This window comes from Phocoena phocoena, chromosome 11 (genome assembly GCF_963924675.1).
Source record: "Phocoena phocoena chromosome 11, mPhoPho1.1, whole genome shotgun sequence".
Classification (NCBI taxonomy): Eukaryota; Metazoa; Chordata; class Mammalia; order Artiodactyla; family Phocoenidae; genus Phocoena; species Phocoena phocoena.
The window spans coordinates 41,348,577-41,360,031 of NC_089229.1; the positions used below are offsets into that span (position 1 = coordinate 41,348,577).

General features: G+C 40.7%; 1 non-coding gene across 1 annotated transcript; it reads right to left on the reverse strand.

Annotated features, from left to right (window-relative positions):
• Positions 1 to 5,270: 5,270 nt before the first annotated feature.
• Positions 5,271 to 5,381, reverse strand: LOC136131620 (U6 spliceosomal RNA). The gene has a single exon (XR_010656360.1). It is a non-coding gene; the product is annotated as a U6 spliceosomal RNA (small nuclear RNA).
• Positions 5,382 to 11,455: the final 6,074 nt, after the last annotated feature.

Below are 11,455 nucleotides of genomic sequence, written 5' to 3' on the forward strand. Positions count from 1 at the left end.
TGAGGGAAGCTGGCAATTAAACAAGCAATTGTGATATAGTTTGATCAGTGCCATCAAATGAGTAAAACAGGTACTACAGGTGCACAGAGAGTTGCTCTTAGGCTACTTGGGGAAGAGGGTCAAGAAAGTCTTCCTAGATGAAGTGACACTTAAACAAGGTTTTACAGATGTCCTGGATATAGCCCGGCCGGGTGCCTAGAGAACAAAAGAGGTTAGGGCATTATAAGTTCTTCTCCAGGTCTGGAGCCATAGAAGGTAAGAAAAATTGTTAAGAGATAAGACTGTAGGATCAGCAGTGGCAGATCAAACAGAGCCCTATATGCTGAGCTAAGGCTTTATGTGGAGGCAAGAGGGAACCACTAAAGAGCTTTAAGCAGGGGATTGACACGACAGACTTGTGAGTTTAAAAACAAAAATCTCTCTAGCTTCAATGTGGAGATTCCAAGCTGGGGAGGAAGAAAAGCAGGTTGAACACAAAGTGAACATAACCCATTCAAGTAGTATGCTATGAAAACTTGAAAGCCTCCATTGAGCTGGATTTCTGCTTAAATCTCACAGTGCATTGCTTTAAATGAGCTTAATCCCTACTTATAAACTTCGCTCACATTTTTAATTCTCAGGTGGTGAATTTAATCACTTGAGGTTGCGCTGTATTACCAACTTCATGTATTTTGAAATGTGCATTTTTCACTGAGTCAGCACGGCCATATTGTTTAGCTCAGGAAAACGTGTCAGTCCTTATGCCCCTCAAAACTTCCATTAATACGCATGGCATCAGATTTTTCTAGGTGATGTAAAATTAAATCATGACTCTTTGCAATGTATTCTTTTTTTTTTTTTTTTTTTTGCGGAACGCGGGCCTCTCACTGTTGTGGCCTCTCCCATTGCGGAGCACAGGCTCCAGACGTGCAGGCTCAGCGACCATGGCTCACAGGCCCAGCCGCTCTGCGGCATGTGGGATCTTCCCGGACCGGGGCACGAACCCGTGTCCCCTGCATCGGCAGGCGGACTCTCAACCACTGCGCCAGCAGGGAAGCCCTTTGCAATGTATTCCAATCAGCAACTCCATTAATTGTTTTCAAACGGTAATCAACTTGGCTCCAAATGAACAGTTTCATATTCAGCTTGCTCCATGAATTCTATGAATGCATTTACCATTACAAGTTATAATTATATTACTTTCAGAAGTCATTTACAGCAATTGAACAAACTAAGAAAAATGCTAAAAATCTCATGTGACAGTGCAATTAAACAATATAAACTGCAAGACTCTACTTCATATTACAAAATTTAGTTATGATGTATTTTCTGAGAAACAGTATCTTTGGAACAAATATAGACATTGTTCAGGTTAAGACTTTATGACTTTAAATTACGGAGCACCAAGCAAAATGATCAGATAACACACTATATTTTGTTATATGTAAATCAAATACACCTCGAACAGAAAGAAATCTTCTCTTTTAATAGGGAGGCAGGTAGAAATGTCTACAACAGAAAGACTGCTTGGGAAAAGCTAATTATAATTTTACAGCACCTGCTATGTGCCAGGCACTGCTCTACGGACTTTATGTATTTTGACCTATGTCATCTCTTTCATCTGAATAGATAGAAGAACACATCTTCCTCAAATCAGAATCCTTCAATTTCAGGTAGTTAGGTAGTTTATAAAAGAGACCACAACATTATTTCAATTATCCACTGCTACATAACACACCACCCCCAAACTTTAGGAGCTTAAAAGAGCAACCACCGTTCATTATCTTTCATGATTCTGTGTGCTGACCAGGCAGTTCTGCCGCTGTGGGGATGGCTGGGGCACTGGGTCAGCTGGAAGGTCTACAGTGGCCTTGCTCACATGGCAGGGAGTTGCTGCTGGCTGCTTGCTGGGAGCTCAGATAGGAGTGTTGGCCAGAGGCCTTGATTCTTCTCTATGGAGGCCTCTCTACATGTTTGCTTAGACTTCCTCACAGTATAGAAATTGTGTTTCAGGAAAGGGAGTTCAAAGAGCGAGCATTCCAAGAATAGAAACCCACCATGCAAAACTTTGGGGGTAGGTAGTATAATGCCCTGTACAAAGATACCCACGTTCTAATCCTCAAAAACTGTGAATATGTTATCTTACATGGCAAAAGAGACTGTGCAGATTAAGTTAAGGTGAGATGGAAGATTAGCCTGGGTTATCCATATGGTCCTAATGTAATCACAAAAGTCCTTATAAGAAGGAGGCAAGAGTAAGGGAAATTTGATAATGTTATACTGATGGCTTTGAAAATGGAGGAAGGGGCCACAAGCCAAGGAATGCAGGGAGCCTCTAGTGCTGGACAAGGCAAGGAAATCGATTCTCCCCTAGAGCCTCCAGAAGGAATGTGGTCCTGCTGACACCTTGATTTTTGGCCCAGTGAGACTTCTGACCTACAAAATTATAAGATAGTAAGTCTGTTTTAAGCCAGTAAATTTGTGTAATTTGTTAAAAAATCAATAGGAAACAAATACATTTGTCAAGCCTCTGTTATTATTCCCTTTGTGAATATCCCGTGGCTAAAGCCCAGAGTCACTGGACTCAATTCATGGAGGCATGATTCATTTTAACAGTCCACTACGAAGTAACAATCCAACACAAGTACCGTTGCCTTCCAAATATTTTCTTTATTTTTTTTCCTCTTGCTTTACTGTTTTAAATTCTAAACACAGGTAAAACTCCAAGTCATCACATAAAATGACACAGTCGAAGTCATTCAATCATTATACTTTCATTGTTCATTTTGAATCCTCTATTTAAAGGCAAGAATATGTCATACAACAGGGACTGCAGATATAATAGCATCCTAAGTGAACTGGTATGATCCTTTCTTTCTTTTTTTAACTGGTATGATTCTGAATCCTCATGAACTTGTTCTTGAAATGAATGTGTGTAGATGGGTCCACAGATGCCTGAGACCAACTGTACAACTGGGAGTCAATGTCCCATTCTGCAAGTCAATGTCCATGTAGGATACAAAATTTACTAAATGATAATTAACAAAAAGGTGCTAATTTCCAAATATTTTCTGATTTAGTTTTCTGTTGCTACTGTAACAAAGTACCACAGACTTGGTGACTTTGCACAACACAGCTTTATTATCTCAGTTTCTGTAGGGCGTAAGTCTCACGTGGGGTTTGCCAAGCTAAAATCAAGGTGTTGGCAGGCTGCACTCCTTACCTAGAGGTCTGGAGAAGAATCCAGTCCCGAGCTCATTCTTGTTGTTGGCCGGGTTCAGTTCCTTGGAGTTGTAAGACTAAGGTCCCCATTTCCCTACAGGCTGTCAGCCAGGGGTGGTCCTTAGCTCTTCAGTCCTCACATGTGACCCCTTAGATCTCAGAATGACTGACAGTACATAGAATCCTTCTCACACTTGGCATTCTCTGGCTTTTCCTTCTGCTGCATTTTCCTCTAGCTGGAGAAAGTTCTCTGCTTTTAAGGGATCATGTGATTAGACTGGGTCCACCCATGATCATCTCCCTCTCTTAATATCTATAACCTGAATTACCTCTGCAAAGCTCTTTTTGCCATGTAACATAACATATTCACAGGTTCCAGAGATTAGGGCACAGACGTCTTCAGGGTCATTATTCTGCCTACCACAGTTCTCAGCAACCAGAATCTTCACAGCAAAGAGAAGTTAGAAATTCAGCACTGATCTAGTCTGTGCTGTCTAGGAATAAGCCCTCAAAGGCACAATTAGCACAGACAAACTCATCATTCTGTTCGCTGGCTCCGACAGCATCTCCAGGAGACAGTTTATGTGAGATGTTACTCCTCCAAAATTAGTCACAGTTGGGTATTTCATAACCAGCTCTGCTCCATCGTTAAAGGCCAAGGCTTCTCAGAAGAGCGACAATCCTTTTTTTTGCAGTAACCTCATAAACTGCCCTCCATGACAACTCAAAAACCAACTGATTAAAAATGATCTCACGACATCATATGGTGGACTATGTACCGATGGTTGCATCTTCACACCCCTCTTTACTCTCCAAGGATTTTGGACCTTTTGTTCAGCATTCTGAATCTACTAATGGCTTCTTTATTGATAAAAGCAATGTAATTAGAGCATCTGGGGTGAATGTGGTTATCCTATGTTATAAACATCAGAAATGCCTCTTACTTATAGATACATAGAATGTCTCTTACATACAAAGAGGGATAGGTAGGTAGAGGCAATAACTACACTTTCAAAAATCCAAACACCTACTGATTCATCTCAAAATATTAATTTTTTAAATACTGTATTGGATATTTAAGGACAATCTTGAAAAACAAAGCCATAAGAATTAAGCAAAGGAATGCTGAGATAGCCCAAGTTAGTGAGGAGAGTTTTAGCCTAACATTTTTATTAATTGTTATTCAACTAGAAGAGAAATATATGACTGAGCTGGTGGAAGGAAAGGACACTTTATACTCACTTCTTATCCATGATGCAAAGTTAAATTCTGTTCCTCCAGGGAAAATTTCAGGGCGCTGTCCCTGCCACCACCAGTGATAGAGACGGCTTGGGAAATATTAGAACCACCTAGGAAGAAGTAAGTTTAGAAGTTTTTAGTCTAACTTTATACAGTGAGGTGGGAGGGAGCCTCCTTCTGGTCAACTAAATAGAAGAGAACTTTGTTTTGCTCAGAAAGTTCTTCTTTCCCTATTTTACAGCTGAAATTGCAACCAGCTTCTCTTATTGAAAAAGTTTCTGCAGTATTAATACAAGAAAAGCAAAGAAAATGATCACTCTGTACTACCTCAGCAGAAATGTGCCCAAACATACATGCACTTCAAAGTAAAGGAAGTTCTGCACTATTTCAATTACTAGATAATCATTTTACACAACAGTCAAATTCCAAAGAAAACACAGTCTACACATATGTTCTCAAATTATGAGTAGATTTAGGACAAATCTTATAAGCTAAATAACCTGAAAGTGATTTTTTTTTTCCCCCACTAGCTATCTATTTTACATTTGGTAGTGTATGTATGTCCATGCCATTCTCTCACTTCGTCCCAGCTTACCCTTCCCCCTCCTTGTGTCCTCAAGTCCAGTCTCTATGTCTGCATCTTTATTCCTGTCCTGCCCTTAGGTTCTTCAGAACCTTTTTTTTTTTTGAGATTCCATATATATGTGTTAGCATATGGTATTTGTTTTTCTCTTTCTGACTTGAAAGTAAATATTTTAAATGACCTTTTCTCTTATTAAAATATTCATTAATTTAATGTAGCCTAGATGTAGACTTCTAATATATTTTTTAAAAATATGGACTGCTTCACAAATTTGCGTGTCATCCTTGCACAAGGGCCATGCTAATCTTCAGTGTAAAATATATTCCAATCTCAGTATATGTGCTGCCAAAGCGAGCACTAGACTTCTAATATTTATTATAATAAATGTACTGTAGGAGCATAAATCCCGGTTCATATATTTTAATTTACAAATATATCAATTTGATTGATGAAGTCATTTTTCTGTCCAATCACATTAAATTACATCCATAGCCAAATCTCTGAAGTAAATTATGAACTTATTCAGGAAACAGCCTGCCAAGAGAGTATTTAGCACACAGTAGGCAGTCGAAAAATACTGAAAATAATAAACATATATTCTATCAAGGTGTACATAGTATAGATTTTCAACCACATGTAAACTCTCCAATTGAAATGTTAACAAGTCATTAGTCCCTCATCCAACACACCTGAGAGTTGCTTCCCCTTCCATTAATTGAAATGCATGCTGGAGACAGACATTAACAATAATAATCTAGTTTACTATGAAAGTAAAGCAATGCTACCACCAATGTACTCTGAGACCATATAATAATGATTTTAGAGTCACTACATTCCTTGTTCCCTCAGTTTATGCTGATATTGAATTGCCTGTCGTAATGTAGAAATAATCACTTGTCAAGAATAATCAGGGAGGGTGAGCTTCAGATGAGTCCTTTCCCATAATCTGGAAAGGCTTCCTAAATTCTCATTCACGGATATTGAATGGTGGGGGGAGGGTCCCTTACTAGATACTGTGCTAGGCACTGGGTATACAGAAGTGAAGAGATGCGGTTCCTGCCCTCAAGAAGCTTATAATCTAGTAGACAGAAGTTTAAGCTCATACATGCAACAAAGTATTATACGAAGTGCTGAGGGAGAAAAAATGAAAACACAAATGAGGAAGTTGTCGGTTCAGAGTTAGGTCTATGGGAGAAAACCTGGAAAAAGTGCTCCCATCATACCTGAGCACATTAGTTCCCTGCTATAAAAGGCATCTGAATGTCTCCACCTTCCTGTGAGAGCTGTAGGAAATGTTAAAGAAAATTAAATACAGGAAAAGAAGGCCTGAGACAACGTGAGAAGGACTGAAGATCAAAGCATGGCTTGCCACAGGACATATATAGGACAACAGGCATAAATTTTCAAAAGCCAAAAGCAAATAGAAGAATCTAAGTTCCTACGGGATGCTGCACGTGGGCACCGCTATGCACACGTGATATCCTGCCTTATACTGTAGATATATTTTCACTTTGGTTTTCATTCACCAGCCTTGGAAATAATCAAGGGTTGGGGGGCTGACTTACCAGGGCCAAAGCACCCCCAAAAAATTTTCCCCAGCCAGTATTCTGAAAAGATTTGCATGTCCTATAGAAAAAGGATTCCTGGACGTATGTTTCAAAGTCCCAAATTATCTGAGTTCAAGGGCCCAGTGAGCTCCCTGTCCCACTCCCACCTCCCAGAAGGCTACCCCCAGCCAGCTCTGACCACTAGCACGTGGACATATCATCCCCAGCAAGTATTATGTCTCATACTTCTTGCTTGGTATCCTCCTTAGCTCTTGCCACAGTGTCCTGCAAGTAGCTCATTAGATGATTGATAATAATGATGATAACAAACACAGAAACTCTCCAAAGATGACCAGAATGGTAAAATCACAAGATTTTTCCACGTGTTAGAAGTTCTGTGAAAAGTGTGGTTGGTGGACAGGATAGCCTATTAAATACATTCTATTTATTTTCTATTCCCATTCTCTCTTCCCGACAGTACTGCAGATGATAGCGGGTAGGCTGACATATGTGTTCTTTATTTACGCTGCCCATGAAGAAACACGGAGGCTCCTGTTGGTACCAAATAAGGCATTTTATCTGCTTAACATAAGTCACCATATGGAGCAGGTTCTACCTGAGGCCTGCCTGAGTGAAGTCCAAGTCATCGTGAGACCTTATGTCCAACTTATCTAGGGTTCTGATTTACCAAGGAATGTCTCAAGGAGCTGCCCCAGATGCCAGACCTGTGTTAGTAGAACGAGACACAAGAGCCCTAAGCTGTGTCCAATAAGCAGAGGGAAGTCTTTGATCTCCCTGGGCAGCCACACTTCTGTTGCTCGCATCCCGTTCTGAACCCATAAAGCTCCTATTTGTTGCAAGAGCATTTATTTGGAAAATTAAGGGACAAAGGGCTTGTTTGCTTTAATAAAAGCTAAGAACAAGCTCACTAACTGATGGGAAGTTTTATTTGACTCCTGGGTCAGTGGTTTAATTTTACATATGTTCTCATAAATGTAACCGCAGTGTTTTGTGCAAGGATCATCTTGTAAACTAAATGTGCTGGCAGAGGAAAATCCATTTGTGGCACCCAAGACATTAGGGGAATTGGCAGCCATGGAAAACACCTGAAAAGCTTTCCTCCCCAGCCTCACTGATATCCACCAGAAAAGGAATGCTCTTACTCCAACACTCTCCTTGCAAGTGGTGAGCTCTTCTGCCAACTGACCACCTCCTGGGTAAATTTTAATATCAGCAAGGAGAAGCTGGAAGTAACACCAGCACTTATCTCAGTGCTGTTGTTTTGAAGAAAAATATTATATGACTTAGTAATCAGTCTCTCATGTCTCTAACACATTCCTAAACAATGGCAAATGAAGGTAAAACAAATTAAATGGAGAAATTCTCGGGTGTGTGCGTGTGCGTGCACGCACATGAGCACATGCGTGGGTTCACATGCTTTGTTTTCAAGTAGCCAAGACTTACATATTAAAATATACTTACGGGGGACTTCCCTGGTGGCACAGTGGTTAAGAATCCACCTGCCAATGCAGGGGACACGGGTTCGAGCCCTGGTTCGGGAAGATCCCACATGCCGCAGAGCAACTAAGCCGGTGTGCCACAACTACTGAGCCTGCGCTCTAGAGCCTGCATGCCACAACTGCTGAGCCCGCGTGCCTAGAGCCCGTGCTCCACAACAAGAGAAGCCACCGCAATGAGAAGCCCACGCACTGCAACGAAGACTAGCCCCCACTCGCCACAACTAGAGAAAGCGCAGCAATGAAGACCCAACGCAGCCCAATAAATTAATTAATTAATTTAAAAAAAATAATAAAATATACTTATGGGAACTTTAGAGCCTTGTATGTTTGCCTCAACCTTACCAGGGACAGAAAATCCAACAGTGCAGACAATCCCCATCTGAAGCTGCTGCTATTAAATGTTGGTGGTGTCATGAAATTGACTCAAGACAGTCTCTTCATTTTTTGTAAGCAGTCCTGACACTGGGGTTCCCTAATGTGGTGATCAAAGGGTTATGATAAGGCTCAATGGCTGAAGCTACCAATCGTGATTAGGACCTACCAGATGACACTGTAATAGGTATATTATCTTTAACCCCTTTCCCATACTGCTGAAATCTTACAGGACATAAATTGTTAACCCTGTTTTACAGATCAGGAAATTGAACCTCAGAAAACTTAAAAAGTGGAAAAAAATGATACATGAACTTAAATTAGTCTGACTCCATGGTCAAGCTTTTCCTACATACACACAGCCACTGACTTTATATACCTCTAGGAATACAGCCAGCCACCCAACCTTATTTCCAAGAAACCTGCTTTTCCAGGTGGGTAAAACTCTTGAGAGACACGTGCTATACTTATACTTCCCAGCTAGAAGTAGACGTTGTCATTTACCCAGTCTGCTGAGCTAGGACGAGAGGGCATCCCTCCTCCCACCTGAGATATCAAGGTTTACGGAACATCAGCCACTCCTACAAAAAATCTGAGGTTTATCACGTAGTCAATCATTCATTCAATAAATATTTACTGAGGGACTGCTCCATGCCAGGCACTGTATAATGTGCTGGACTTAATGAGCACAAGATAGCGCCCACCCTCAATACACTCACAGTATTAGGGAGACAGACTAGTAAAAGAGCGATTGCTATGCAAAGCGATAAAAGCAACTACTGGAACAAGCAAGAGATTATTGGACCCAGGGCAAGGACAACCACTTGTCATGGAGTGTTTAGAACAATTTCCAGAAGAAAAATAGCATCCAGGCAGAGTCCTAAAGAACAAATTATGGTGAGCCTGGCCATTGAAGGGAGGTGGTTACGAGTTTTCCAGGTGAAAGGATAGGATGTACATGGACCTAAAAGTGAGAGAGAGCCTGCATGTGCCCAGACCTGCAAGCTCTCCCATGTTACGTGAGCAGGCAAAGGGGAGAAAATAATCACACTGGACAAGTAAAAACAGGACAGATCGTGAAGGTCCTGGTGAGAAATATTAGGACTTCATCTGGGAGGGGACAGTTTCCCTAAACAGACAGTTATAATTTAGATCCCTTAGCCATCCAAGTAGAGTCTCAGGGAGCTAAGGACATTACTCACCTGACCCATCTTGGGAGCAAAACACTACACTCGTAAGGTTTGTCCCCATGTGCTCCTCACTCAGCCCTAAAGAGTGATTGTGGTGTTTTTCCCTCATGCAGTGATGTGATTTTCTAGCAGTCTCATGAATATTTATGACAGAACTAAGGGGACCAAAGCAGGAGAAGGCTGGCTGCTGCCAAAGAGGTTGTCATTCATTCACTGGTCCATTCACTTGTTTGGTCATTCATTTAATCCAGGCCATACAACAATAATGATTTAAATCAGGGGTTGGCAATCTGCGCCTGTTAAGTCAAATGTGACCTACCACCCGTTTTTGTAAATAAAGCTTTATTGGAACATAGCTATATGTGTTCATTTATGTATTGCCTGTGACTGCTTTCATACTACAAGAGCAGAGGTGAGTTGTTGTAACAGACCAAGGGTATATACACTTGGGAGTCAATCACATATGACATCTTTAAAGCCACAGCACTAGAGGGAAAAAAGTATGTGGAAAGTAGAGAAGGGTCAGACACCAAATTCAGTTGAGGTTTGTGGGCATAAATTTAAAGTAAGACCAGTAAGCACTGTTGCATTTTTTTCAGCTATGTTCAATTGTGCTGATGCCGGAGTGAAATAGGAAGAAAGCTGAATTTACTGAGGGTTGGAATTTTGCCAGGCAAAAACAGAAGGAGTGGGGCAAGGGAGCTGAATGTGTGTACATGGAAACTATTTAACAACAGACTGAGAAATCTTAACCAGGTAAAGATGGATATTCGCCAGTGAGATGGTAGGAAGGTCAACGGACTGGGGTTCCTAATGGTGTCCAAGAATTACTGGAGCAGAATCATTCTCTACTTACTCACTTACCCTAGAGTAAGTGAATTGGAGAAGTAAGAAGAGGTGGTCAAACAATAGACAGAAATAGTGATGTGAGAAATTTAGTAAACTAATGACTAAAATCCTTAATGCATGGGGCAAGTGATGGAGAATAAAGTAGATCACTGTAAAAAAAAAAAGCGGGGGGAGGTTGGGGGGCAAAGCGATACAGCCTAATTCCATGTGCTTCAAAGGACTAGAGAGAAAGTGGAATTAAGGGTATAAAAGCAGTCTTGAGGGAAAAGGTAGGCACCTACTCTAAATAACCTCAGTCACAGATAAGCAACTAAGAGAGAAATGCTTACACAGTAGAGGCTAAATGTAAATAATGTAAAGAGAGTACCTTATTAGGATAATACTAGCTGCTGTAAGAAATAGATAAAACCCCCAAAGCTCAGTGGCTTAATAGAAGTTTATTTCTTACTCAATAAATCCAATAGAAGTTTATCTCTTAGAAGAGGAAGGGCTCTTTTCCATGTAAGTATGCAAAGACTCAAGTTGAGGGAGGCTTTCCCATCTGCAATACATGGTTTCTAAAGCTGCCAGGGGTGTTGACATGAAGAGGGTAAGAGAGGAGGAGAAAAGCACTGCATTGTGGGCCAGGCCTGGAAGTGGCCAATATCAGTTTCTCCCATTTAGTAATTTGGCTGGGAATGGGGTCTGTATTTTATGCCCAGAAATAAAGGGAAATAAATTTGATTCCTTGCAATGGAAGTCTATGGAACAGTGTAACCAGCATGCTTTGGTGGAACTTTATCAGAAAAAAGAAATCACAGTATAATAAAAAATATCATGGACTCAGAAGAATTTGATTTAAAAACCTATCTTTGTCAAACATATGACCTTAAACTGGTCATGTAAACTTATTAATCCTTATTTATAAAATTGGGATAAATAACAGTTCCCCTGCCTTAAAAGGTACATGAAAAT